The sequence below is a fragment of the Mustela putorius genome, unplaced genomic scaffold (genome assembly GCF_011764305.1).
Source record: "Mustela putorius furo isolate JIRA1106 unplaced genomic scaffold, ASM1176430v1.1 tig00000174_pilon_pilon_pilon, whole genome shotgun sequence".
Lineage (NCBI taxonomy): Eukaryota > Metazoa > Chordata > Mammalia > Carnivora > Mustelidae > Mustela > Mustela putorius.
This window is the reverse complement of record NW_025421304.1, coordinates 3,013,129-3,041,082: the sequence shown is the minus strand read 5'-3', so window position 1 is coordinate 3,041,082 and position 27,954 is coordinate 3,013,129. Positions and strand designations below refer to the sequence as shown.

The 27,954-nt window shown below is 45.7% G+C and overlaps 1 protein-coding gene across 2 annotated transcripts in view; it reads left to right on the top strand.

Annotated features, from left to right (window-relative positions):
- Positions 1–11,573: 11,573 nt before the first annotated feature.
- Positions 11,574–27,954, top strand: part of GARRE1 (granule associated Rac and RHOG effector 1) — an 81,419-nt gene continuing 65,038 nt past the window's right edge. The window contains exon 1 of one of the 2 annotated variants that reach the window (XM_004765191.3): positions 11,574–11,675. The gene's annotated coding sequence lies outside the window, so the exon portion shown is untranslated. Of the gene's footprint in view, positions 11,676–18,023; positions 18,543–27,954 lie in introns of those variants that run through there. The other variant, XM_004765192.3, reaches the window with a different exon arrangement.

Below are 27,954 nucleotides of genomic sequence, written 5' to 3'. Positions count from 1 at the left end.
GGCTTAGGTCATGATCCCAGGGTCCCGGGATGGAGCCCCGCATCGGGCTCCTTGCTCAGTGGGGAGCCTGCTTCTCTCTCTGCCTCTGCCTGCCACTCTGCCTGCTTGTGCGCACTCTCTCTCTCTCTGACAAATAAATAAATAAAATCTTTTTAAAAAAGGTATAAAGATTGGGAAAAAGAGAAAACCATCATTTGTAACATAACATGAGGGGTTATGTACAAAATCCAAAGCTAAATCCTTACTATTATAATTAGTAAGTGAATTATCAACATACAAAAATCATTCGTTTTTATAAACAAGCACCAAGCAATTAGAAAATGGTAAGTTAAAATATTATGGTTTAGGGGCACCTGGGTGGCTCAGTGGGTTAAGCCGCTGCCTTCGGCTCAGGTCATGATCTCAGGATCCTGGGATCGAGTCCCGCATCGGGCTCTCTGCTCAGCAGGGAGCCTGCTTCCCTCTCTCTCTCTCTCTGCCTGCCTCTCTCTCCGTCTACTTGTGATCTCTCTCTGTCAAATAAATAAATAAAATCTTTAAAAATATATATTATGGTTTTTTTTTTTTAAGATTTTATTTATTTATTTGACAGAGAGAAATCACAAGTAGATGGAGAGGCAGGCAGAGAGAGAGAGAGAGAGAGGGAAGCAGGCTCCCTGCCGAGCAGAGAGCCCGATGCGGGACTCGATCCCAGGACCCCGAGATCATGACCCGAGCCGAAGGCAGCGGCTTAACCCACTGAGCCACCCAGGCGCCCCTATATTATGGTTTATAATAGTACCCTACCCAAAAAAACAAATACCTAGCAATCTAACAAAAGGTGTGAAAGACCTTTACACTGCAAACTACAGAACAGTTCCAAGACAAAATTAGCGTCTTATTTTTAAGACCTTGGACTGGGCAAAGAAGACACTAACCAAGAAGTGATAACCATAAAAAAGAAAAAATGTTGATAAATAACTTCATTAAGAGTAAAAATTAATAGTGAAAATGAGAGCCACAGCCTGGGATAAGGTATTTACATCATGTAATGTTAGCCATCAAAGGGCTCATAACCCAGAATATATAAAGTACTACAAGTCTGTTTTATTCTTTTAGTCCATTTAATTTTTTTAAAAAGACCAGCAATTCAATTTTTTAAAATCCTGAACAGACAATAAGAATATTCAGATATCTGGGGCGCCTGGGTGGCTCAGTGGGTTAAGCTGCTGCCTTCAGCTCAGGTCATGATCTCAGGGTCCTGAGATCGAGTCCCGCATCGGGCTATCTGCTCAGCAGGGAGTCTGCTTCCTCCTCTCTCTCTCTCTCTGCCTCTCTGCCTACTTATGATCTCTTTCTGTCAAATAAATAAAATGAAATCTTTAAAAAAAAAGAATATTCAGATATCTAATAAACATATGAAAACGTTCTTGACATTTTGTCATCAAAGAAATGCAAAGGCAAACCCCAGGGAGATACCTTTTTACCCCCACAAAAATGACAGACTTTTCTGAAAACCAGAATGTCAAGTGTTGGTGAGGAAACGGAAGAGCTGGGATTGACACACTTTGATGGTGGCAGTGTAAATTGGTATAACCGCTTTGGAGAGCTAATGAGTAGTGCCTACTAAAGCTAAGTATATATATAGTTTTGGGGTGTTTTTGCTTTTGTTTTTTTAGATTTTATTTATTTACTTGTCAGAGAGAGACACCACACAAGCATGGGGGAGCGGCAGGCAGAGGGAGAGAAGCAGGCTCCCTGCTTCTGAGCAAGGAGCCAGATGTGGGACTCGATCCCAGGACCCCGGGATCATGACCTGGGCTGTAGGCAGCTGCTTCACCGCCTAAGCCATCCAGGTGCCACATATATGTAGTTTTCATCCAGCAGTTTCACTGTTGGGTATGTGCCCAGTAGCTGTGATTGGCTTACGTCCACCAAAAGACGGACAGGATTGTTCATGATCATCATAATAGCCAATACCTGGAAATAACTCAAATGTTATTTACATTTACATTACATTACATAAAACTCATTTACAATAGAATGAGTAGTGGTATGTTTATCAATGGAATAGAGTGGGAAAAAATTAAAATCAGAATTTGTTTTATGCTACATAAATGAATCACCAGGCATCACGATGAGTGAAAGAAGCCAGGCACAAAGGGTAACCCACTACCTGATCTCATGGACAGGAAACTCAAAACAGGCAAAACTAATCTATAATAGTAGAGATGAAGTAGCAGTTATCTTTGGGGGAGGCAGGGCCCACTAAAGTATATATACTTTTTTTAAAGATTTTATTTATTTATATGACAGACACAGCGAGAGAGGGAACACAAGCAGGAGGAGTGGGAGAGGGAGAAGCAGGCTTCCTGCAGATCAGGGAGCCCAATGTGGGGCTTGATCCCAGGACCCTGAGTTCATGACCTGAGCCGAAGGCAGACGCTTAGCAACTGAGCCACCCAGGCGCCCCTAAAGTATATATCTTTATTAGGATGGGGGGTACCATATGTATACATGGGTGAAATTTTAAACTGTGCCCTTAAAATCTATGTACTTGGTATAAACTGAACATCAATATAAAAGATCCATGGAAGGGGACCTTGGAGATTCCCTCCATTGCTCTGGCCCTTTGATACCACACACAGGCCCCTGAGAGCCTTGCTGACTCCTGTCGCCTCTGCCTCTCCACCTGCCAACCATCCCCGCCCTCAGCCCAGTGCTATGGAAACAAATCTTTACATCAAACTCTCCAGTGACTTCCTGTTTCTCTTAAGAAAGAGCCATCCTGCCCAGCCTATCTTGTATGATCTAGTGCCTGGGGAATTCCTTTAGCCTTTCTTCAATTCCTAAAATGAGCCACATTCCTTGCTTGGCCTTTGTACAGGCAGTTCCTTTCACCTGGAGGTCTCCGCCAGCTGCCACTGACCCTTGAACACAGTGGAGGTTTCGGGTGCTGACACCCCACACACACACACACACAGTAAGAAATCCACGTATAACTTTCGACTCCCCCAAAACTTAATAGCCTACTGCTGACCTTAAAAGCCCTACCAATAACATAGTCGATTAACACGTAGCTTATATGTTATTATATGTATTATATACTGTAATCTTACAATACAGCTAGAGAAAAGAATGTCATTAGGAAAATCATGAGAGAAAATCCAGAACTGTTGTAAAAAACTTCACCTGTAAATGGACCCACACAGTTCAAACCTATGCTTTTCAAGGGTTGGCTATAATTGCTTCTCATTCTTCAAATGCCAGTTTAAACATTACATTTTCAAGGATGCCTTCCAGGACCTTCTAGAATGTGTTAAGCTCTCCTTGCAAGTCTTCCTGCATGTTTTTTTCTCCACTGCAACGTGTTCTCGTGCTTGCATGTTTGTGTTATGTCTCTCTTTATGGGTTTTGTTTGTTCAATTCCATCTTCCCCCTCAAATGAGTGGAAGGATCACTTTTGTCTTATTCACCACTCTATCCCCAGTACCTGGCACAGTGCCTGGCCCATAGTAGGTGCTCCGATATGTGTTGACTGAATGAGGTGCTCTATGCAGCACCCAGTGCTGGACAGATAGCTGAGTATGAGACGAACATTGTCTTAAGCTCGCAGTCCCGAAAGGGCAAAACTTAAGTTTCGTGGGATAAATACTATAACGGGGAACACATACAGTGGGGGACTTCAGAGCAGGCTTCCTGGAGGAGGAGGCCCATGAGGTCATGCTTTGAAGAGCCCCCCCACCAGTGCCTGTTCTGGGAGGGAGCCAAACTTGTGACAGCTTCTGGACTCAGGATTCTCTTGGGTGTGCCTAGGCATCTGTCCACACCTGGGCAGATGTGGAATCAGCTTGAATTGCAAATTTTCTGAGATCACAGGTAATCTCATATCTTTTTACTGATCTGATAGGCTTAGTGCGAGGGGGTGTTTTACTTCCAGGGTTTCTTCATCTATGTTGCAGCGTACCTGGCTCCCTTTCACTCAACCCAGTCTCCTCAGTGATTCTGGAGCAAAAGTCAGAGAACGGCAAGTGAAAGGTGGTTTTCATTTTTTTTTTTTTAACATTTTATTTATATTCTTGACAGAGAGAGACACAGTGAGAGAGGGAACACAAGCAGGGGAGTGGGAGAGGGAGAAGCAGGCCTCCCACAGAGCAGGGAGCTCTATGCAGGGCTCTATCCCAGGACCCTGGGATCATGACCTGAGCCAAAGGCAGATGCTTAACAACTGAGCCACCCAGGGGCCCCAAGGTGGCTTTCATTATTTTTGTCAGCTCCCTCTTCAGGCCTCACTGTTGGCTCAGAACTGGATGCTACTGGTTCTCATTTGCTGTGGGGTAGAGTGATTGTGCTTCATTGTTTTGCACTTTGCAGGCAATGTTTCCTGGTCATGAAATCATTGTAGGTCAAAGGCCACATCGTAGTGTATCCACTCAGCCTTTATCCTAATATTTCTAATAACTTGGCTTAAAAATGTGATTTGGTTCTGTCCGGCCTTGCCCCTAAATGGAAGGTAAGAGTACTTGGCAGCTGGGCAGGTTGGGGTCAAGGTTAGGCACGACATTGCCCGGCAGTGGAGAAGCCTGGAGTTCTGGACCCTGAGCCCATCTCTCCCCGGTGGAGCGAGTGGGAGTGGTGATGGGGGAAGAAGCCCCCTCTCGACTCTCATCACTCAAACACCCACTGCTCTCTGACCTGGCTAGAACACCTGCTTGTCCCAATGGCACGTGGGAAGCCACCAGCTGTCTGATGCTTAGGGGCTCCTGCTCTCCAGCACCCACATCATCCCACATCTCTCTGGAAGGGAGTCCGGGTTCTGCGGCCAGTTGCCAAGGTCTCACAAATCACCGTTGCCACCAGAAATTCAGCCAGTGGCCGTTCCCGGCCCCCGCTTGCTAGGATTGAAGACCCTCTTGAAAAGCCCTAACTGGACTGTAACGAGGGGCAACCACGTGTCAGGTGTCTAAGGGGAGCCTGACAGGAACGTCAGAGTCATCAGGTTGGAGGACTCTGGAAACGAAGCCCCGGCTCCCGAGGCCCTCTTCTGCGCTGCGTCCGAGGGAGCAGGCCAGCCGCAGGCCAGCAGTCTGTGAGTTACTCCCGGGCATCAGGACGCCTGCCAAGGACCGCCATTCTGTGACCACAGTGCCCTTTTTGTTAGGGCTAATAAATCCCCTCTTGTTTCTGTGACAAGGAGTTGGGGTTATTACGTTTTGATAACCAAAAGAAAGTCGCCCACCCTCAGGAAAGGGGACAGAGTTCTGCTTTCTTCAACCGGATGGACCTGAGAAGGTCTCTCAGGCCCCTCCATTTTGGCCTCTGGTGGGTGTACACATCTGAGAGGGATTTTCATAAATTTAATTGTTCAGAATTCCAACGAGTCTTCAAGTCCAAACTTTCCACAAGGCCATGGAATCAACCACGCCACTCTTCTCTCGAAGTTCTTGGGAGACACGTCTTGCCGAATCAGAACCACAGCAAAGACCTTCTGAGCGAGGGCAGTGCCCATGGCCGGGTTCACATATGGGAACCTGAGGAGAGTAGAGCCTTGGCTCTGTCAGCTGTGGAATGGACCGGAGCTGTCCCAAGCTTTCAGGATAACTTGACCTGAAGGCCCTAGTACCTGTGGCTTCACCAGTATCAGAATCTTGCCTGGTTCCCTCCCGAGCACACTGTCCTTTCCTGCCCATGAGCCCTCTGACCCCCTGGAAGTCTGTGGGGCCTGGACTATATCCCTCTCCACTGTGAGACCTTCACAGCTGATCGCTGGGATGGGCACATCCCTAGTCCGTCCAGCAGCAGCCCCTCCCACCCTTCCACATAACCCAGACACCTCTGTTTCACCCAGCCCCAAAGAGCCCCCAGAGAGCCCCCAGCCACTTGCCCTGCCTGTATATTGCATGTTCCCTAAGATGAAACCAGGTCTCCTGTCCTGGCAACAGGGGAAGGGGCCTGAACTCATGGGGTCCAGCCCCCCACCCCCATCAGGGATCTCCCAGGACCCTGGCTGGCCCCAGCCCTTCAGAACAATGAAAAGCAACCTGGGATCTTAGAGTTGTGGGCGGACAAAAGCAGATGGCTCTGCCCGGCCAGGGCCTCTTGGCCACAGCACCACCATTTCCAGCCAGTGAATGAGGGACAACAGGATGCTCAGATGCTTACACACAGGGGAAAGGGAGGGGTGAGGAATGACTTCCTCAGGGAGGCAATCTGGAGACTGGGGGAGAAGTTTCCCCTTCAGCACATGACTCATGCTGCCCTCACCCCCTTTCCTGCTTGGGCCACGCCGCTCAAGCTAGACTAGACTGGCCTCGCCCCAACCTCGCTCCATGCCCAGCAGACAGCTGGTTGCTCTGTGTCCAGAACGTCTGGCCAGCCCTCTCCAGACTTGCTCCCCAATCCTGTGGATTCTGGAATGCAGCTACCCTTCCTGGGGCTCCCAGTCCATATGGCAGCTTTCATGCTCTGCCCAAGGGAGACCAGTAAGGTAGAGGAGAAAAGGTCCTATTTCCAAACCAACCCCATTGCCCCCTGCCCCACCCCCCAAACTTGGCTGGGATAACCCCTTCCCTGAAGGCTCTTCTTTCAGGCATGCCCACTAAAACTAACACGGAAAAGCCCAACCTGGGAGCCCTGGCTTCTCCTGCCACAAAGAATGCACAAACCAACAGTAATAACTGTGGCTGCTTAAGAAAATTAGTTCTCTCATTTCTCCCGGGCCCCTTGGTGTGAATGTCTGTATTCGGCAACCTTCCACGATAGGAATCTGAATCTGCCTTTTTTTTTTTTTTTCTTCCTCTGTGAAGAGAGGCATCCCATGCCAAGGTCAAGATGCATCTCAGGTCCATCTCCCTAAAGCAGAGCTCTTCTGTCACTGAGGAACTCCTGAAATTTTGATCTCACTTCCCACGGTGATGCCCTCCAACGCTCTCCTCCCAGCCACGGGATCTGGCTCCCACCAACGGCGCCTCTGACCAGATACACAGAGGGTGAGGTGGATTCAGAGAGAATCTGAATCCGTTCCCGGCCTGTGCCTTCTTGGCCTCCTATGTGGCAAATGGAGGTGCTGGTCTGGTGGTCTCTAGGCTGCCGTCCAATCCCTATGTGCATGTTTAGGCTCCAATCACAGACCTCTCTGCAAAGCTGGAGAATCACAGCTTCTGTCCCTGAAGATGTGGGGGCCCCAGGAGGGCCTGGCCTCCATCTCTAGACTCTGCGCACTCCAACCTCTTTTCTTGGCACTCCTGTGCAAGGGAGCTTGGAAGGGAGAGGTGACATGACATGGCAAATGTGTCAGACCTGTGCGGTGGGCACATGGATGTTTTTTCTCTCCTTGTCCACAGGCATGTGGATTTGATGAAGGAAAACAAATCGTTCGAACCTCTAGGAGGGGGGTAGGACAGCAGTAGATGTACTGACAAAGCAGGCATGAATGGGCACGATACAAAACGTCCTCAGGGAAGCTTGAGAACTCCAAGACAGCCTGGTGCTCAGAGCACCACAGAAGCCACCAGAAGGGCCCCAAGGTTGACAAGGTTCACATCAAATCCAAATGAGAACTTCATGTATGACCCAAAACTAATATAACACTGTCCGTTAATTATACTTTAATGAAAAGAAAACAAAGGAAAGAAAAAAGAAGAACCATAGGCATGGAGGAATGGGTTTCTAGAACCTTCTGGTCCTGGCTGGAAGTCTATAGGAGGGGCCCGGATGGAGGAAGACTGAAGGAGTTTCCAGCACATCACTCTGGGACCACGAGGTTTGGAGTGAAGTGAGGCCGGTGGCTGAACACGTGGATCAGAACGTGCCACATGCAGAGGGAGCCTCTTTCAAGTCCCTCCCAATGTTTACCACGTGACTCCCTACCTAGCCACTTGAGGCCACTGGGGCCTGTCCTAGGAGCTAGGAGGACCTAATGGTAGGCCAGCTTGTCTTGGGACTGCAGAAACCACACTCGGACCGCATAGAAGTCAGCCATCACCCCTGGTCCCTTCTCTGGAGCTTCCAAGGTCAGGTGAGCCCAGCACCCAGAGAAACTTCCTCCAACCCAGCTGTCTCCTCCCACCTCACATCCCTCCTCTTGTATCTTGGGTCCCATAGGCCAACACGCCAGGAACCCTCCTGCCCTACAACCCGTGTTCAGCTGCCTGGTGAATTCCCACTCCACCTTCTTCACTTTGACCTGAAGGCTGCTGGGGGAAGTCACTTCCTCGGAAGGAGGGCTCTACTCTGAATTAATGACTTTCCACCTGAAACTGATCATCCGTGCAAGTTGTAAATTCTACCATATTTCTCCTTCTACTCACTTTTTTTGCCTTCAGACCTTCCTCACTCCTCACATCTTTGTCCCTGAGCTCCCCTCTCTCTTTGATGCAAAGCAATTTTTTAAAAAAGATTTTATTTATTTATTTGACAGACAGAGATCACAAGCAGGCAGAGAGTGGGGGGGGGAGCAGACTCCCTGCTGAGCAGAGAGCACGACGCGGGGCTCTATCCCAGGACCCTGATCATGACCTGAGCTAAGGCAGAGGCTTAACCCACTGAGCCACCCAGGCGCCCCCGCAAAGCAATTTTTTTTTTGAGAGAGAGAGAGAGAGAGAAAGAGAAAGGACGGGAGGGGCAGAGGGAGAGAGAAAATCTCAAGCAGGCTCCTGGCCAGCAGCACGGAGCCTGATGGGGGCCTGAACCCACAACCCTGAGATCATGACCCCAGCCGAAACCAAGAGTCCGGATGCTCAACCAGCTGAGCCACCCAGATGCCCCTGCTGCAAAACATCTTACCCCCTACCCTTTCAAGCCTCTTCAGAATCTCACAACCTGACCATAGGTCTCTACTGTATACTTAGCCTCTTTGTGTTAACTAGATCCTCCTCTCTGACATTGAAATATGTTTCAATTTCTTCCACTTAAAAAAAAAAAAATCTCCAAACAGGCACCTGCCTGGCTCAGCTGGTGGAGCATGAGACTCTTGATCTCAGGGTCGTGAGTTCAAGCCCCATGTTGGGCGTAGAGTTTCTTTGAAAGAAAATAAAACAAAATCACTAAAATGTCTCCCCCACAGTCTAAACTCACCTTCGGCTCCTCCTCACAGCTTCAATGACCACCTAAGCCCCAGGGACATCTCCAGCATTCTTGTAAGCTCCAGAACCTCGTCCTGAGTTTCCTCCTTGCGGCATTGTCCTTGATGTCATGTTCACAGCAGAACTCATGGCCTTCTTTCTATCTTCCACCCTTCCACATTTGGTCTTCAGGAACTTCCCAGCACTCAGTACCACCACAACAATGGTTCATCCCAGAGACTTGAGAAATCGGATTCCCTTCTCTTCCTGACCCTCCAAATCCATTTCATCACCGACACTCATCTGCTTTACTCCCTACTGCCACTACCATAGTCTGTGAGTGTCTTTCCAAGTGAGGTTTACATACTCACTAGTATAAGAAAGCAATAGTAGAGTACAGGAAGAAACTAGTAGAACTTCTATATAGGCTGTTTTCTTTTTCGTCTTTTAAAATTCTTTATTTCTGTTTCATAATATAAATAGAATATGAATAGTCTAGTGGATCTATGGGCACACCTGGACATATTCCAGATTTGGTTCCAGACCACCATAATAAAGCTAATGTTGCATTAGAGTGAGTCAAGTGAATTTTTTGTTTTTTCCAGTGCATATAAAAGTTATGTTTACATAAGACTATAGTCTATAAGGTGTGCAATAGCATTATGTCTAAGAACAATGTATATACCTTAATTTAAAAATACTTCATTGCTGGGGCGCCTGGATGGCTCAGTCAGTTAAGCATCCAGTTCTTGATTTCGGCCCACGTTATGATCTCAGGTTGTGGGCATGGAGACTACCTGAGATGCTCCCTCTCTCCTTCTCCTTCTGCCCCTCTCCTCCTATTCTCTCTCTCTCAAAAACCACACACACACACACACACACACACACACACACAAAGCCCACACTTATTGCTAAAAAGTCCTAATCTGAGCTTTCTTTGAGTCATAATCACTGATCATTGATAACCATCACAAGTAAAATAATAATGAAAAAGTTTGAAATATTGGGAGAATGACCAAAATGTGAACAGAGACACAAAGTGAGCAAATGCTGTTGGAAAAATGGTACCAATAGACTTGCTCAAAGCAGGGTTGCCACAGACCTTGAATTTGTAAAAAAATATTCTTTCTGCAAATTGCAATAAAAGGAAGCATATTAAAATGAGGCATGCTTGTATGTAATTTACTAATAAAATCTAGGTGATATTCAAACTTGTTTTCTAATAGATGCTCAAGAACAACAACAACAAAATTTTGAAAGCCGTGGTCTAAATGAGAATCACTTTTTGTTTGCACTATCAAAATAGCCTCTTGCTGTCTATCCATCTATCTAAAGTATACATACAATTCACCACTTTAACCATCTTAACTGTTATAGTTTTGATGTGGTTGTGAATCATCACTACACTCATCTCCAGAACTTTTCATCTTTGCACACTGAAACACTATACCGATGAAATATAAACTCCCCATGCCCCCCTCTCCCCACTCTCTGGCAACTACCTTCTACTTGCTGTCTCTATGAACTTGCCTCCTCCAGGTATCTCATATACGTGGAATTGTAGAATATTTGTCCTTTTGTGATTGACTTATTCATTACTTAGCAAAATGCTTCATAGTTCATACATTTGTAGCATGTGTCAGAATCCCCTTCCTCTTTAAGGCTAAATAATGTTCCGTTGCATGGATAGACCACATTTTGTTTATCCACTCATCCATCCTTGGACATCTGGGTTGCTTCCACCTTTTTGGCTATTAAGAATAATGATGCTATTAACATGGATAAAGAGATCTACATCCACTCTTGCCTGCCCCTCTCTAGTTCTTCCCTGAAGCTATATCCCTAGTAATCCCTTTAAGCCCACAAGTATGGTAAAATCACCCCTTGCTTAAAACTTAATAGTTCCCCATTGCTCTCTGGCAAGATCTTATTACCCTCGTTTCTTGAACACAAAGCCATTGAAGACACCTGCTGTTTCTTCTGTCCTAACCGTGCTTTCCTCTCTGCTTCTCCAAGTTGTTTTCTTCCTTCTTCCCTTTAGGACCTCATCTCCTGCTCTATTTTCTGGGCGAAGAATTCCCTGATCACCCTCCTACACTAGGTCAGGGGACTCTCTCTCCCTCCCTCTTCCACTTTCCCCTCCTACCGCTTGTCACAATTGGCACTGTCTCATCATGTGTATTTGTGACAATTTTATTGTGTTTCCACTAGAGAATAAACCTGTGAGGGTGAGAGCGTTCATTACCCGGTCCCTGTAGTGCCTGTCAGGACCCGGCATCCAGCAAGCACTCAGTATTTTAGTATTCTGTTTCAATAATAAATACGTGAGGACGCAGCTAACCCCTCCCGCCCAGGGGCCAAGCCACAGAGGAGGACCCGGGTGGCCCTGCGGGCTCGGGCTGCCTGTCCTCAAACCCCGCCCTAACGCAATCCCACAGGGCGGTCGCCGGCGCCTGGGGTAGGAAGCTCAGGGCCGCCCCCTCCCGGCTCGCGCCAGTGGGGTCGACTTCGAGCCCTTGGGTCAGCAGCCAGTCCGGCGTCCGCCTGGGGCGGGGGCGGGGCCGGGCTGGAGACGTCACTTCCGGTGTACACAGCCGGTCCGGGCGGTGCGCTGGGGGCCGGGGCGCGTCGCAGGTGAGGAGCGGGCGCGAGCGGGCGCTACCTGGTGCGGACAGGCGGGCGGGCGGGCTGGGGGGCGGCCGGTGGGCTGCGGCCGGGGCTGGCGTCTGGACGAGCTCGCGGGGCGCCGCTCCGCTCGGGGCCGCGGGGCGCGGGGCCGTGGGCTCCCGCCCCTTGCCCGTCCGCTGTGGAGGACGCCGGGCTCTGGGGGCGCTGGCCGGGCGGACGGAAGCCCGGAGGGGCCTCCCGGCTCGTGCCCGGGACCGGGGGCGCCGGGGGACCCCGCAGACGCGGGACGGGAGAGGAGCGGGGTGGGGGTCGCTCCCTCGGGCCGCCGGGGCCGAGGAGGTCGTGCTGGCGCGGGCACCCGCTCCCGGAAGCCGGCGGAGCAGTCCGCGGAGGCACGGCGGCCTGTGGGCGGCCGGGGTCCGCCGGGACTGGCTGGAGACGCGGCCCTCACGCCGCCCGGCGGCTGCCGGGCCGGCTGCGCGCACCTTCCCCGCCGTGCGGGGCAGCGGAGGAACACGATTTTCCGGCCCGGCGGAGCCTGCTGGCGCAGTCGGCCCGGGGGTGGCTGTGCGGGGACCCGCCGGGGCCCGGGCGGGGGATGAAGGACCCACGCCTGTGGGGCGAGTGCAGGGTCAGGGGTGTGTCTTCCTGCTCCGCGCGGTGCGAGGAAAGAAGCATGCCTGCTTGGCACGATAAGAATTCTGTTTATACTCCTCGCAAAATTTGCCAGATGAACACTCAGGTTGGGGGACCCCAATTTGAAAGTAGCTTGTTCCCGCCCCTTTACACCCATTATAAAAGCAGTTCTTTCTCCTCACATTCGAGACAACACAGAAAGTATCGAGAGGATACTTTTTCAAATGACAGTCGTCCGCCCACCTACCACTCAGGGGCAGGCATTGCTAACATTTTGTTAATACCAATAAATGGTCTCTTTCACTTGTATTATCACTTACATAGATTTCATACTTACCGTTGTAGACCATAATGTAACCAAACCCTACGGATGAACACGCAGATTGTTTCCAGTTCGTCACAGGATAATTCTGATTGTTTTAGCATAAATTTACAAATGAGGTCAAAGGTAACATTCATTTAAAAAATAAGGTATATTTGTTTCCTTTGCTGACATGTTTGGAAAATTCTCCATCCCGATGTTATAAAAAGTTCCACTCATTTTTACTCCTCATTTCATGGCTTTTTTTTTTTTAACTTTCAGCTTAAAAATTTCTACTTAAAATTTCGTCTCGGTGTAAGATACGAAATATTTTCCAAATGGTTGGTTGACCCAGTTTTATTGACTAAGCTCTGACTGCTGTTTTGTCATATTTTAGATCTAAAGTTCTCAGTATGTGTTTATAAGGGACTACTCACAAAATTGATACTTGGATTTTGTGTATGCTTTTTAAATTTCATTCGCAGTATCTTTTATTTTTTCTTAATTTCCTTTACAAGTCTAGGAAATAGTTCATGTTTGAAGGTTTTTTTTTCTTTTTTATCTTTTAAAGTGAAAAGTTTATTGTTTCATTTTCTTTCTTGCTGTCAAGATAACAAACTCCATATGAAGAGTTCAGGTTTGTTGTGGCAACTTTTCAGTCTGGCATTTGAGATTCTAATCTTCCTCTATTTTTGCACTCGAATACGTAGGTTAGCATTGGAGACCAAGATAGAAAAGCTCTCAGATTCCCTTGGCAAGCCTAGATTTTTTCAATCTAAAATTATCTCTGGATTTTTGGAAGACAGCATGTTTTAAGCATCCTTTAAAAAATTTTTTTTAAACAAGTTGCACATGATTCTGCTGAAATCTTACTAAATGTTTATTCTGTTTCAATCCTGGAGCCTAATACACCAGAAGCTTTATGTCAAGCGGGTCTTCCAAGTCTGTAGGAAAATAATTGTATCTAAGAGCTAGTAGGCTGGGGCATTACGTGGGCTGGGTGTCCACTCTCTTTCTTTCCCTCTTGAGATGTTGTCCTTTGTGGAAAATGATGACCTTCCTAGGTGAAGAAAGAATATTGGTTTGAAAAGGAATTACTCTACTTTGGAGTTACAGGGAAAAAAAAAAAAAAAAAAAGGAAAGGAAAGGGAAAAAAAAGAATGCCTTCTTCTCTTAGTACAAGTTAACATAGAGCCTGAACTTGTGAGGGTTTGTGCTTCAGATGTCTTTATCGCTCCTGAAACTGCTCTTGGGGCCCAATTGATAGATGCAGTGGCTGCTGCTTACTCATTTCCCTTGACCTTGACCATAAATATTTGGCATGGTGAGCCAGATTTTCTTGTTGTTGTCAGTCTTCTTTTGGTTGGCCTTCTTGAGTTGGAGCTATTGTGGTCATTTTCTTAACTTGGAGACTGTGCTTTTTCACTTGAGTTTGTTGTTTCTCTTTCCACGTCTGCCTGTGAGCATTTTCTGAGGCCTAGCTTTGTGCCTCTACCTCTTAACCAAAAAACATGCTCCTTCCCACTCATCCAGTATGTGACTTCCAGGCGGAGAACCACTTCACCTCCTCACTCCTGTCTCCACGCAGTGACCTCAACTCAGACTGTGCTACAGGTCATTTCTTTATCTCCAGCTGACCCTGGTCATGTTCTCAAGGCCATATTCTGTCCAGCTTAGGGAGCCCTTCCTTGCTTGCCAAGGTGGCCTGTCCTTCATAACTCCAAGGACCTATCCCATCTCCTTTTCCTTCTTGATTTGGGCTGCATACGCCATTTGCTTTCTATGCCTGCAACTTGATTTAGACTTTGTATCTTTGCTCTTAGGGACTTCAGACATAATCTGGTCCCACCCTGGATGAGAAAGATGAGATCCAGTGATTTTATTTATTAATTTAGTTAACTCACATTTATGGAGTCTTTACAGTATGGGCGAGTTACTGTAGTGGAAAATTAAACTACAGAGCTGAAAGGCACAGTCTGAACAAAAAGTTAAAAAAAGCAATTGCCATAAAGTATCGTAAGTGCCTAGAAGTGGGGGACATGTAATGAGTTCCCCCAGGTTTCAGAGATCTTGTCTGTTCACTGCTCCAGGACCTAGAACACACTGTTCTGGGAACAATCAAGTATTTGTTGAATGAATCAGTGATCATCTGAGAATGACATGAGAATAAAAGTGCTGTCTATAGAGAAGATACAAACCAAGAGACATTTTTTATGTGTGGTTTGGAGAATTTCAGGAAAACTTTAAGTTCAACCAAAATGACCCAGCTGTAACCCCAAGAAGGCATGATTGGAATGTGTTCGTAGCCAGAATGCTTAAACTTAATTTTGTATCCTCAGAAGAAAAGACTGCATTTCTAGGAGAGGGTTGGGATGGTGTCTGTGGAAATTGGGGTGACAGGTCCAGGAGAGGAATTGGGTGATATGTCTGTAGCACTGCCTGGGGGCCCTGGCCAGGGGAGCTGTGTGCAGTCCTCCAGTGAGCCTCTGCACCGCCAGACAGTTGGGTACATCTCTGTTGATGCCTTTCTAGGCAGGAGAATCTTTCCCTTGCTTTGCTTCCACGCTCCCAGCCAAGGAGAGAACGTGAATGGTTGCGAGCTCCATATCCAAATCGCTCAGATTAGATCCTCGTCTTGGGGCGCTGGCTAATCTCTTTGCCCCTCAATAGAATGGGGAGAATGGTAGTACCTTCCTCTTTGTTGCCTGGCACCTGCTAAGTGTTCAGTAAATATTAGCCCTCATTAATATTTATAAACTTAGTAACTGGTCTTCTGGTTAGTACATAGCCATCTTTAAATTTAGGCGGCCTGACTCAGTTGCCCTGGACCTCCTTGCTCCTGAGTACATTGACAAAGCTGAGAATCAGAGGGGAAGTTGTGACAGATACTTTCTGCCCAGACTGCTCATCCGGAGAATCCACCTGTTGCCAGGAAGGACAGGCTTAAGCTGAGTACACTGGGAGAAGATTAGTACAGCACCACAGTAAGAGGAGAGGCCATGACAGGTACAAAGGAGTAGGGGAACAAGTGGGAGGTGTGTGAGCTGAAGGAGCTTTAGGGTAAAGGGTGGACAGGTATAAATATGGAAGTGGAGGGAAATGAGATTGGAGAGGAAGGCGGGGCCAGCTCTTGAAGAAATTATTAATGACAATATGTAACTTATTGGGCACTAACAATGTGTCAGGTGAGATGTTAATCCCTTCCACTCACTATGCTAGCCAGGTTTGGTGCCAAGTGCTTTGTGTATATTACCTTGTTCTGTCTTCACAACAACCTTGTGATGCAGGTGCTTACGTTACAGAAGTGATGTGTCCAGTGTCAGCTGGTAGGTCTCTCTGCCTGGTGATTCAGCCTGCACACTGTTGCAAGGTTAACACCTAGTATCTTTTGTACATTTTTTAAAATTTTGTTTTTTTCAAAGAGTTTATTTGTCAGAGAGAGTGTGCATGTGCACAAGCAAGGAGAGTAGCAGGCAGAAGGAGAAGCAGGCTCCTGGCAGGGCAAGAATCCCGATATGGGACTCGATCCCAGGACCCTGGGTTCTGACCTGAACCAAAGGCAGATGCTTAACTGACTGAGCCACTCAGGCGTCCCTCTTTTGTACATTTAAAAGCCTTTATGACTCCTATTTCCTGATGAACTCCACGCCACCAATATCCTCTGACTTTATAGAACCATCTTGGGTTAAAATGTGAAAATATGTGTATCTTAGAATTGAATAAACACAGTTCAGGTGCAAATATGCATCAAGCTCAGAGAAATGTAGTGAAACAGGTAAGATGCAGAACAATGTGTATATGGACCCATTTGTGTAAAAAAACAAAGAGGAGAGAGAGAGAGAGAGAAACATGAAATAGGTTTCTAAGTGTAGAAAATAAATTCTGGAATGATAGAAAAGAAACAGTGGCTGCCTTGGGATGAGGCCCCAGAAATCTAGGCTGTTAGGCTGACCTAGCTTTGTCTTATATACTCTTTTGTACAGGATGATTTTCTTTTCACTGTATATGTGTATTATATTTTCAATTCAGAGTTAATAAAAACAAGTTTTGAAGTGTTTTCCATGTACGTAGTAGTCACTGAGAGAGGGAGTAGCACAGGCAGTAAGAACAAGGACTTTATCCAGACTGCTTGGGTTTGGTTTCTGTCTCTGCCACCTATTGGTCATTCATCTCTAAGTCACTCAACCTCTCTTTGCCTCCTTTTACACTCTATGAAAATGGGGGTGGTAACACGCCTCCTGGACTTATAGTGGGATGTTAATGACTTAATATTTGTGAAGTTCTTAGACCATTTCCCGACTGGCAGCAATATGGGCAGGTGCTGGGCACCACAGTGTGAGCAAAGAGGAGATCAGCCTGTCGCCCTGCGCTGGCAGTTCTGTGGGAGGGGAAGCCATACGAAGATAGGCTAGTGTCGAGCAGTGGCAGCGGGGGCTGCAGGGGCTCGAGACAGACTCCGTGGGGACTGAAGGGGCCCAGGATGGTTTCATCCAAACACTGAATCTTAAATGTGGGTAACTTCTACAAAAAGAGAAAAGGGCACCCAGGGACTGGTTCCAAGGGTGATGTGTGCCCCAGACAGACTGAGAAATGAGACAGGAAAGAGCCTGAGGGGAGCCCGAAATTGGGATCTAGCTTGTGATGACAGGTCATCGTTATATGGCAGTTTTTCTTACCTATATAAAATAATGATGTGATTTATAATGACATCTTAGGCTTGATGAGATGTGGTAGCTGGACCTTGATCTTTGAAATGGCCAGGAGATGTCCCTGTGTAATTTACTTAATGAGTCCCTTAATGCAGCACCTGTGGGCCACTTCCAGGTGGTGCTTACAGACTGTGTTGCCCGTGAGTATCTCTGATCTCTGCCTCTACATTTACTGAGTCTGTTGCTAGGACTCATTTCTAGATGGTATCACTTTTTTTTTTTTTTAACTGTTTTGTCTATGTTTCTTGTGTCTGGGTCACTGTCTGATCTGTGCTTTTTCAAATTGGTAACTGCAAAGAACCTTTTTTTTTTTTTTAAGATTTTTATTTATTTATTTATTTGACACATACAGAGAGAGAGAGATCATAAGTACACAGAGAGGCAGGCAGAGAGAAGAGGAAGCAGGCTCCCCGCTGAGCAGAGAGCCCGATGTGGGGCTCGATCCCAGGACCCTGAGACCATGACCCGAGCCGAAGGCAGAGGCTTAACCCACTGAGCCACCCAGGCGCCCCAACTGCAAAGAATCTTAATGGAAAGTTTTTCGGGTTTTTTAAAGATTTTTTTGTTTGTTTGTTTATTTGACAGAAAGAGAGAGGGGGAAGCAGACCCCCACTGAGCAGAGAGCCCTATGTGGGACTTGATTCCAGGACTCAGATTATGACCCGATCTGAAAGCAGAGGTTTAACTTACTGAGCCACCCAGGCTCCCTTTAATGGGATAGCTTTTGAGTGCAGAATTCGAGCTAGAGATTACCTGGGAAAAAATCCAATTTTCTTATTAGGAATAATTTGGGGATTAGGTGCCAGTGAGGTGGCATTTATGACGGGGAACGTGGGACTACCTAAGTCTTTCCCTCACCCCACCCCCAGGTCCCAGAGGTGGATGCGTTTGCCTGGGAACAGAGGCAGAGGGAAGCTGGCTCAGCTCCCAGACCTGAGTGCTGCAGGCTGTGGTAACCTAGGCAAGGGAGGCAAGGGGAGAGCAATCTCTCCCCAGTTCCCAACGACCTATCCCATGCCTGGGTCTCAAGGTCGCAGAGAATGCCGCCACAATAGCTTTGAGCCTTGTCCTTGCCTGTCTTCCTTCAGTTTGGGGCTGGCACAGGAGGGAGTGGCCGGCAGGGAAATGGGAGGAGCCTTGACCTCCTTCCCCTCTGGAGGACACAAGGCAGTCCTCCTTTTACTTTGTTGCCAGGACCTTGAGAGTTGGGGCCAGAACAGCAGGAAGGTAAGTAATCTTTTTTAAAAACTTGGTAGATTTGTGGTATTTTGAGGAGGAAGAGTTTGGTTTTCCCCCCCATGAATGGTAGGCTGGCGTGAAGTATTTCATTAGAAGAGAAAATGCTTTCCTCTGACTAGTGTCCAGCTTCTTTCAGAGCAGATGGCCCCAGTTTCTGAGTGAGACTCAAGGTGTGCCAAGTGCTATGGTTTATGGGCTTAAGCCTCACCACTGTACTGAAGAAACTGAGGCACAGAGTTCAGAGAAACAGAGGCGTAGAGTTAATAAGTGCCATTCTCGTAACTGATAATTATTAAGAACTGGGATTCGTATCTAGGTCAGTCTGACTCCCAAACCCGTACCATAACTACTGTACTTTGTCAGTGCCTGTTTCCAAGAAATGTCTTGATACTGTTAGCACCTTTTCTTTTCAAGATTTTATTTATTTATTTATTTGCCAGAGAGACAGTGTGTGGGCATGAGCACAAGCTGGGCGAGCAGCAGGCAGGGGAAGAGGGAGAAGCAGGCTCCCCATGGAGCAGGGAGCTTGATGCAGCACTCGACCCCAGGACCCTGAGATCATGACCTGAGCCAAAGGCAGTCGCTTAACTGACTGAGCCACCCAGGTGCCCCATGTACTGTGTAGCATCTGACCTACAAGGTAAAAGCATGAGCTTTTTCTCCCATGAGGTTGTAAGCTCCCAGAGAGCAGGACTTATGTCTGTTTCATTCACCCCGCTACCCCAGTGCCTGGAGCAGTGTCATGTACATAGTAGGACCTCGGTAGATGCCTTAGTATGTGAAGGCTCATGGTGTGGAGAAGCGGCAGAGTCTCAAAGTCAGATGATGGTAACCTGCTGCAGGCCTGCTCTGTAGGGCTATCCTCCCTACCTGGGGAATGGGGGTGGGGGGTGCTGGGGAGCATCAGGGCCTTTTCATGATGTAACATACTAACGAAAATAAACTCGTGGTTTTTAATAGAGGTAGATTTTTTGGGTTTGAAATAATTACCTCAATGCTTGTGGCTTTTAAAAAATGATTTTTCTCAGTCGACTATACTTCAGTTTAAAAAAAGAAAAGGATTTACTTTAAGTCATTCTCCTTAATTTATCCCCTGATTTCTATCAGCATCACAATTTGTTGCTGTGAATATGTTCATTGTGTTTGGCTGTATTGGATGTGAAAACTTCTAATGGTCCAGCACCATTTTAGTTCATCAAAAACCTGGTTTCACCTGAGCAGACTTTTTCAAAAGCTTCAGAACCAAAATCATTTATCCTTTGGTGATAAGTGGTAGTCATATGTAGATAAACCTTTCCTTGGCAAGGCGGTGTCAACTGCCCCCCACCTTCTGCTTTTAGCTTCTTTGGAAGATTTTTATTTTTTATTTATTTATTTTTTTAAAAGATTTTATTTATTTATTTGACAGCGAGAGATCACAAGTAGGCAGAGAGAGAGGAAGGGAAGGAAGCAGGCTCCCTGCCGAGCAGAGAGCCCGATGCGGGACTCGATCCCAGGACCCTGAGATCATGACCTGAGCCGAAGGCAGCGGCTTAACCCACTGAGCCACCCAGGCGCCCCGGAAGATTTTTATTTAATAAAGTGTTTTGGCTCAGAGTGTTCCTCTAATAAAATTCTTTGAAAAGTTGTAATATTTGTTTTGTTTTAAGGGCAACAGGTTTTGGGTTACTCTTTTTTTTTTTTTAAAGATTTTATTTATTTATTTGACAGAGAGAAAGATCACAAGTAGGCAGAGAGGCAGGCAGAGAGAGAGGAGGAAGCAGGCTCCCTGCCGAGCACAGAGCCGCCTGACGTGGGGCTCAATCCCAGGACCCTGAGATCATGACCTGAGCCGAAGGCAGAGGCTTTAACCCACTGAGCCACCCAGGTGCCCCTTGGATTACTCTTTTGATTTTATAAGAAAACTAAACACAAGCCTTAGAATACAGCAGGTTGATTTTATCACCAGAAAATTCGACAAATAGCTAGATCGGCCCTCAGCAGGACCGGCAATGGATTCTTTTTCTCCCACTAAATGTTCACCACTTTTCTTGGTATGAAACTGAATATATGGTGATTACCATCCATTTCATTTACTTTTCTACTTTTCTACTAACTATTTAAAAAATAAACTAGACTTTGATCTTCCTCTTTTTCTCCTCACCCCCAAAATACCCTCAATTTAAACAAAATTACCCTTCATCTTGTATAACTGTTAACACACTCGATCTTTTTTTTTCCCCCACCAATTTGTGCTATTTGGGGGATGCCTGGGTGGCTCAGTTGGTTAAGTGTCTGCCTTCGGCTCAGGTGTATCTCTCTCTCTCTCCCCTTTGTTTTTTTACACAAATGGGCCCATATACACATTGTTCTGCATCTTACTTATTTCACTACATTTCTCTGAGCTTGATGCATATCTGCTCCTGAACCGTGTTTATTCAATTCTAAGATACACATATTTTCACATTTTAACCCAAGACGGTTCCATAAAGCCAAAGGATCTTGGTGGGCTTGGAGTTCATCAGGAAATATGAGTCATAAACACTTTTAAATGTACAAGAGAGGGACACCTGAGTGGCTCAGTTAGTTAAGCATCTGCCTTTGACTCAGGTCAGAACCCAGGGTCCTGGGATCAAGTCCCACATCGAGTCCCACATCGGGCTCCTTCCTCAGTGGGGAGCCCGCTTCTCCCTCTCCTGCCTCTCTGGCTACTTGTGCGCTCTCTCTCTCTGACAAATAAATAAAATCTTAAAAAAAAAAACAAAACCCTGTTCTATTTTGAAACTAAATTTTAACTCTGTTGACTTTATGGTTAGAAAATTTTTTCTTCTGCTTAAATTAAATTATCACTTGTTTGTAGATGACTGAATAAAAAAGCTTTTCAGGGTGCTTGGGTGACTCAGTCATTAAGCGTCTGCCTTCAGCTCGGGTCCTGAGGTCCTGGGATTGAGCCCCACATTGGGCTCCTTGTTGAGCAAGCAGCCTGCTTCTCCCTCTGCCTGCTGCTCTGTTGTGCTGTTGTGCTCTCTCTCGGACAAATAAATAAATAAAATCTTTAAAAAAAAAAAAAAGCTTTTCGGATCCACTAATATCATCCTTTGTTATTATAGAGGAATGTCCTATTTTGTGGTGATAAATGTTACAGAGCAAGTGTCAGGACAAGAGGTGGTCACATGTCACCATGTGGGGGTAGTTTGTTCTCCCATTTGACCAGAAGCTCCTGGAGGGCCCTCCCTCTGCATCCTGGGTGCCCGGAGCATTTCTGAGCATTCAGGGACCACTCGCAGGGTTGACTCTGTTGTTGGAGGAGGCATATAGAAACATCTTCATTTGAACTATGGTAGATTTGAACGTTGATCAGAATTTTTATTTAGTAGGTTTTTTTGTGGTTTTTGTTTTGTTTTTTTTTTGTTTTTTTGGTCAACTGATCAGTTATTCGGTAAGTTTTTGTTTTGCATTAACAGCAATTTTAGTAGTCATTTCTTAAACAGAAAAAATAATAATCTTGGCCTCTTTAAAACTTTTTCATTGATATTTTTTACTCTGATAGAACTTTAATGTTTCTGGAGTTTTTGCACAATTTTTGAAATTAACATGCTTAGTATTAATTTCTTGGGAACTGTTTCTGTTTAATGGGCTAGTGTTCAGTTTTGCACATATTTTTCTTTGGGGGCAGTCTCTGGGTGTGGAAGTCATCTGGGCCTGGTGGACCCAGAAGTGTCACTTCCTTTCCTCTGGCTTTGGCTCTCCATGCCTGCCTTTCCATTTTGATGTTTTAATGATACCCTCCTTGCTCAGTGATTTGTGTTCAGGAAGCAAGGCAGTGATTACTTTTGTTTCTGCTTTGTGAACTTCCTCCCCCACTTCCTATTTTTACCAACCGACTACAGGAAATGAGGCAGCTTCTGGCACTGATTTTAGGTGGCAGAGGACAAGGGCAGGAGCCATTTAAAACATTTTCCTCCTTAGTTTTTTCACTGCCTCCTTCCTGTAAGAATCATAGGAACATGGTTTTGTGATTGGGTTGAGATGATGACATGTCCTCCTCACCCTTGGTGGGGTGGGATGCTGCTCAGTTGTAGCGCAGCGCTTTGGGGAAGTAGTAGGTGAGAGCTTTTCTCCATTGTAACAGTAGGAATGGGACATTGTAGCCTTGTGGCCCAGCTGCTGACATGGGTGAACAGTTTAGCAGAAGCAAAAGGTAAAGGGACCTGTTCTAAGTAAGGCTGGAAAGGTGGGTTCTGGTCCTCCAAGGTGGGAGCCTTGCCTCTAGGGGCCCTCTCTGCTCTCTGAGATCTTTGACAAGGGCCTTAGCCTTTGTGGTACTCTCCTTCCTCTGAACTCATGGCATTTATTTTCTAAACACTATTTAGCATTTACCCTTTTCTTTTCCCCTGATGACTCTTATCATATTGTGGACTTGCGGGAGATTCGCTTAGGGAGAAGTTTGTATCATCTTCTCAGAAAGAAGTAACCTTTTATACATTAGGTAACTTGAACATGGAAGGTGCTTGAAGCATTTGTTTAGCAGTTTCTCTAGTGGCACTATTAACATCTTGGGGTGGATAATTCTTTGGCTTTGAATGAACAAGGGAGCTGTCCTGTGCGTGGTAGCATAGTTAACAGCTTTTCTGGCCTCTATCCATAGCACTCCCCTACTCCCCCAGTTGTGACATCCAAAAAGTGTTTCCAGACATTGCCAGTTGTTCCCTGAACTGGGTGCGTGTGAAGGATCCTCTCCTCTACTTGTTGCGAACCACTGTGTTAAAGGATTGATGGCTGACTTCTAAATTTGTAAATTGGAATAAAAAAGAATGTTTGGTTCATTGGGTTTGGAGCCATTTGTTAGTTTCTATTCCAATATCTAACATTCTCATACATTTTTGTTTTCCCAGTTAGATTTTGCTATTGTCTATCAGCCAGCTTTGAAGTATATCTCCCCTTCTGTGTGCTTCCACTGAAAGAACTGGGGCCTGAGCATCTGACATCTTGGCTTCTGGTCCTCATAGAAAGCATTTTCTCTCAGTCTTGATCTTGCTTGTTTCAGAAGGCTATTTCCTGGGAAGCTGAACACTGTGTATATAAAGGAGAAAATGAAAGGCATCTAGAATGTAACAGTAACAGTAGCTTGTTCATGGAGCAGTTGCTGGAGACAAGGTGAACAGAATCTGCAGGATTGAATGTAAGAGATAGAAAGCCAAAGGAACAAGACGGCGATTGTCTGGGACAACATCTTACGGTTAGGCTCAGGGCTGGTAGTGCCTTTAGCCAAAACAGCACATATAGCAGGAGGAGCAGGGAATGGAAGGGTGACTTGTGAAGTTTGAAGTACCTGAGGAGATTACTCATGAGTCTGGTCCTGGCCGGGAGACGTCTTGAGCAAAGAGTTGAATTTGGGTGTCATCAGCAATAGGTATGGGTATGGCCTCCTAAACAGAGATCACTTTACTTTCCATCACTTCATCTCAACTTCCGGTCAATTCCAAGAAGACTACAGCTTTCAGCCATCCGCTCTAAGAGTGATAAACAGAACGCCAAGGTCTAGGTATTCGACAGAGGTGGAATAGTGCGGTGGAGAGCGCAGCTTCAGATTACCAGGCCCCAAACCCAGTTCTGTTGCTGACTTCCACCTCGGCCAGTGGCAAAAACTTGAAAAACTCACTTAACCTCTCTAGATGTTTTACCTACCTCACAGGGTCATTGTGAAAATTAAATTAGATAATACAGAGCCTGGCCCCAAGTACCCATTCGGTTAATGTCAGCTGTTTTTATTTTAGGGTTCTAGCAAGGATTAAGTGAGCTTAGGTCTCTAAAGCTCAGTTTAATGCTTGACAGGTTGTTGGCCCTTAATGAATTGTCTGTTTTTTTGAGGAGTACTCTCGTGAATATGGCAAATCGTCAGTCACTTCATTTATGTATTTATTTATTTATTTATATTTGTTTATTTGACAGAGGCTTATTTTTAGCACTTAACTGCTGCTTCTGTGGATGGCAACACTGACTCCATGAGTGCTGTAAAAGCAAAACAAAACAAAACAAAATTCCATTAAATAAATACTGAGGATGCGCCAATCATTCAACAAATACCTGCTGAATGTTTACAGTGTGCTTAACACCCTTGACTATCTTGAATGAGCTCAGGGATCTCGAGGGCTGGAGGTGGTGGGGAAACATGGAAACCGGTGGCGTGATACAGTATGTTGCAATACAGCCACGACTCTGCAAAGACGGGGCTAAAGACAAGGTGTTCCGGTAGCACACAGAGGGCCTCCTAGCTCATTTTTTGCCAAGGTGGTGTCTCAAAGGAGGTGATTTCTAGGTCAGACATCCAGGAGGGGTGAGAATAAACTAGGAGAATTTGCCAGGCAGAGGGAACTGAGCATGTAGACGGTGAGTGGGAAGACTGCAGGGGTGGGCAGAGGGGTGGGAAAAGACAGTTGGGAAGGGTAGTGGAGAGCCGTAACACATGTGAAGTAGGAGAGCAAGTGATTTTGTTGGATCTAGAACAGTCACACAGCAGCCAGAAGGGAGCAGCCAAGGAGTTTGGAAGATCACTCAGGAGGCTCATCTTATAATTCCAGCAAGAGGAAAAGAAGGTCCAAACTTTAGATTGGCAGTGAAGGTAGAGAAAAAGGAAAAGACTGGAGAGATATTAAAGAGGCAGGAGGGGTATGATTAAATGACTAAGTGGCTGTAAAGGAGATTGAGGAGTAGAGGTGACTGCCAGGTTTCTGGTTTACAGGCAGATGGTAGATCAAGTAGGTAGATGGTAATGCTGTCCACCAAGGCAGGAAAAGAACAGTGAGAGCCTGGAGAGTGTTGGTGATGGATACTTGACTCGGGGACCTGTCCAGTTGGCCAATGAATATTTGGGATGTGGAGCACAGGAGAAAAATCTGGGCTAGAGAGATGGACTTAGGGATCCTCCCGGGAAGACCATGTTGGTCGTAGAAACAGACAAGGCACAACATGGAGCTCTGGGGAACCACAGTGCTTCAGGTCAGAGGAGGAGGAGCTCCCAGTGGCAACTGAGAATGGCCAGAGGGGTGGGAGGAGAGGTAGGACGACAAGCATCTTCCCATACAAAATTGTCTCGCTCTTTTTAGTGTGATAACATATTCTTATAAAGGGAGCCAAAAAAGTAGAGTCCTAGGACTAAGAGAACAAAGAACTAAATCTTTCAGGCATTTTCTCTTGCCTGAATAGATATTTTAAATTCATGAATGTTGAGAATAAAATTCTTCAAAGCATTTTTCTGGAGTGCATTTCTAAATATGGCTCGTGTCATTCTGAACTGACAAAAAACATGGAAATGGTTGGGCTTTGAACTTCACAGACAATAACTTCACTAATCTCCCTAAAGAATTTCCTGTGGCGTCTCTGTATTATCAAGGGTAGATTGAGATTTACATTGTTACGGACTGGAGGGAAGAAAAAATTTTCTGTGTTTTTTTCCTCTGAAGAGGGAATGTTTATGGAGTGGTTCATCTTTATTTTTTTTTAACAGCTTTATTGAAACATAACTCACATACCATACAATTCATCTATCTAAAGTATGTGATTCAGTGCCTTTTAGGATATTCAGAATTCTGCAGCCACCACTACAATGAATTTGAGGACATCTTTATCACTCTAGAAGGAAACCCTGTATACAGTAGCAGTCATTCCATTCTTTTCATCCACCTCAGCTCTAGGTAGACATTCATCTACTTTCTATTTCAATGAGTTTGCCTGTCCTGGACATTTCTTATTAATGGAATCATATGTAGTATGTGGCCTTTTGTGTCTGGCTTCTTTCCCCTGGCACTGTGTCTCCAAGGCTTATACATGTTGTAGCATGGATCAGTGCTTCTCTCCTTATTTATGCCTGAATAATATTCCATCACATGGCTCTCCTACATCTAGTTTATTCATTCTACAGTTGATAGACATTTGGATTGTTTCCACTTTTTTTTTTAACAGTTATGAATAATAAACTTCATATACAGATTTTTTTGTGGACGTATTTTTCATTTCTCTTGAAATACCACACCTAATGGGGTGCCTGGGTGGCTCAGTGGGTTAAGCCTCTGCCTTCAGCTCAGATCATGATCTCAGGGTCCTGGGATCAAGGCCCTCATTGGGCTGTCTGCTCAGCAGGGACCCTGCTCTGCCCCCCCCCACCTGCCTCTCTGCCTACTTGTGATCTCTCTCTCTGTCAAATAAATAAGATCTTAAAAAAAAAAAATACCATACCTCGGTGTGGAATTGCTTGGTTATCTGGTACTTCTATGTTTAATCTGGTGAAGTTCTGCCAGACTGTATTCCCGCAGGCAGTTTCTCCACATCCTCCCCAGCATGTGGTGTTGTCTATCTTTTTTAATGAAGCCATCCCAGTGGTTAGTGGTATCTTGTGGTTCTCACTTGCATTTCCCTGACAGCTAGCGATACCACTCATCTTTTCGTGTGCTTTATCGGCCATTTATCTATCATTTTTGAAAGGTTCATCTACACTTGATCATTAATTTGGGCAAGATCAGTTAAGTTGCAAAACCCCCAAATGAAAGAACAGATGAACATATTTGACTAGAGAAATGAGGTGTGTGTGTGTGTTCGTGCACACGTGTGCGTGCACATAGTGAAAGAGGCTCTAAATAGATGGAAAAGATGAAGGACAGGCTCCCCCAGAGAAGCATCCAGCATTCTCCCTGCACCTTACTCTTCACTCTCCACCTGAGCTTGAGAAACAGGGTGCTTAATGATCCTGTTACCTGGCTGTGACTTTGGAAGTAGAGACCATGATCTCTGCCTTCTTAAGACCACTGATACCGCCACCATGTTGAACCATGTATCAGAATGTCTGTCCTTTTTAGGCTTAAGAATATACTGTTTTATGGTTGTACCACATTTTGTTTATCCATTCATCTGTTTATGGACATTTGTCTTATTTCCACCCTCTGGGTGTTATGCATAATGCTACAGTGAACACTGCTATACAGATATCTGTTCAAGTTTTTGCTTTCACTTCTTTTGTGTATATACTGAGAAGTGAAATTGTTAGACCATATGGTAATTATATATCTAAATTTTTGAAGCACTGTCCTGCTGTTTTCCACAGTGGCATTATCATCTTATATTCTCACCGATGATGCCCAGGGTTCCCGCTTTTCCACATTTTTGCCAACATCTTATTTTGTGTTTTTTTTTTTTTTTAATAATATCCATCCTAATGAATTTGTAGTAGTGTCTTTTTGTGGTTTTGACCTGCAATTCTCTGATAATTAGCGATGCTGAGCCATCTTTCCATGTGTTTATCGATTTCTTTGGACAAATGTCTATTGAAATCCTTCACCCATTTAAAAATTGGATTTGTTTGTTTGCTTTCGAGTTGTAGGTAGTTCTTTCTATATTCTGGATATTAATCCTTTTCAGAGGTACAATT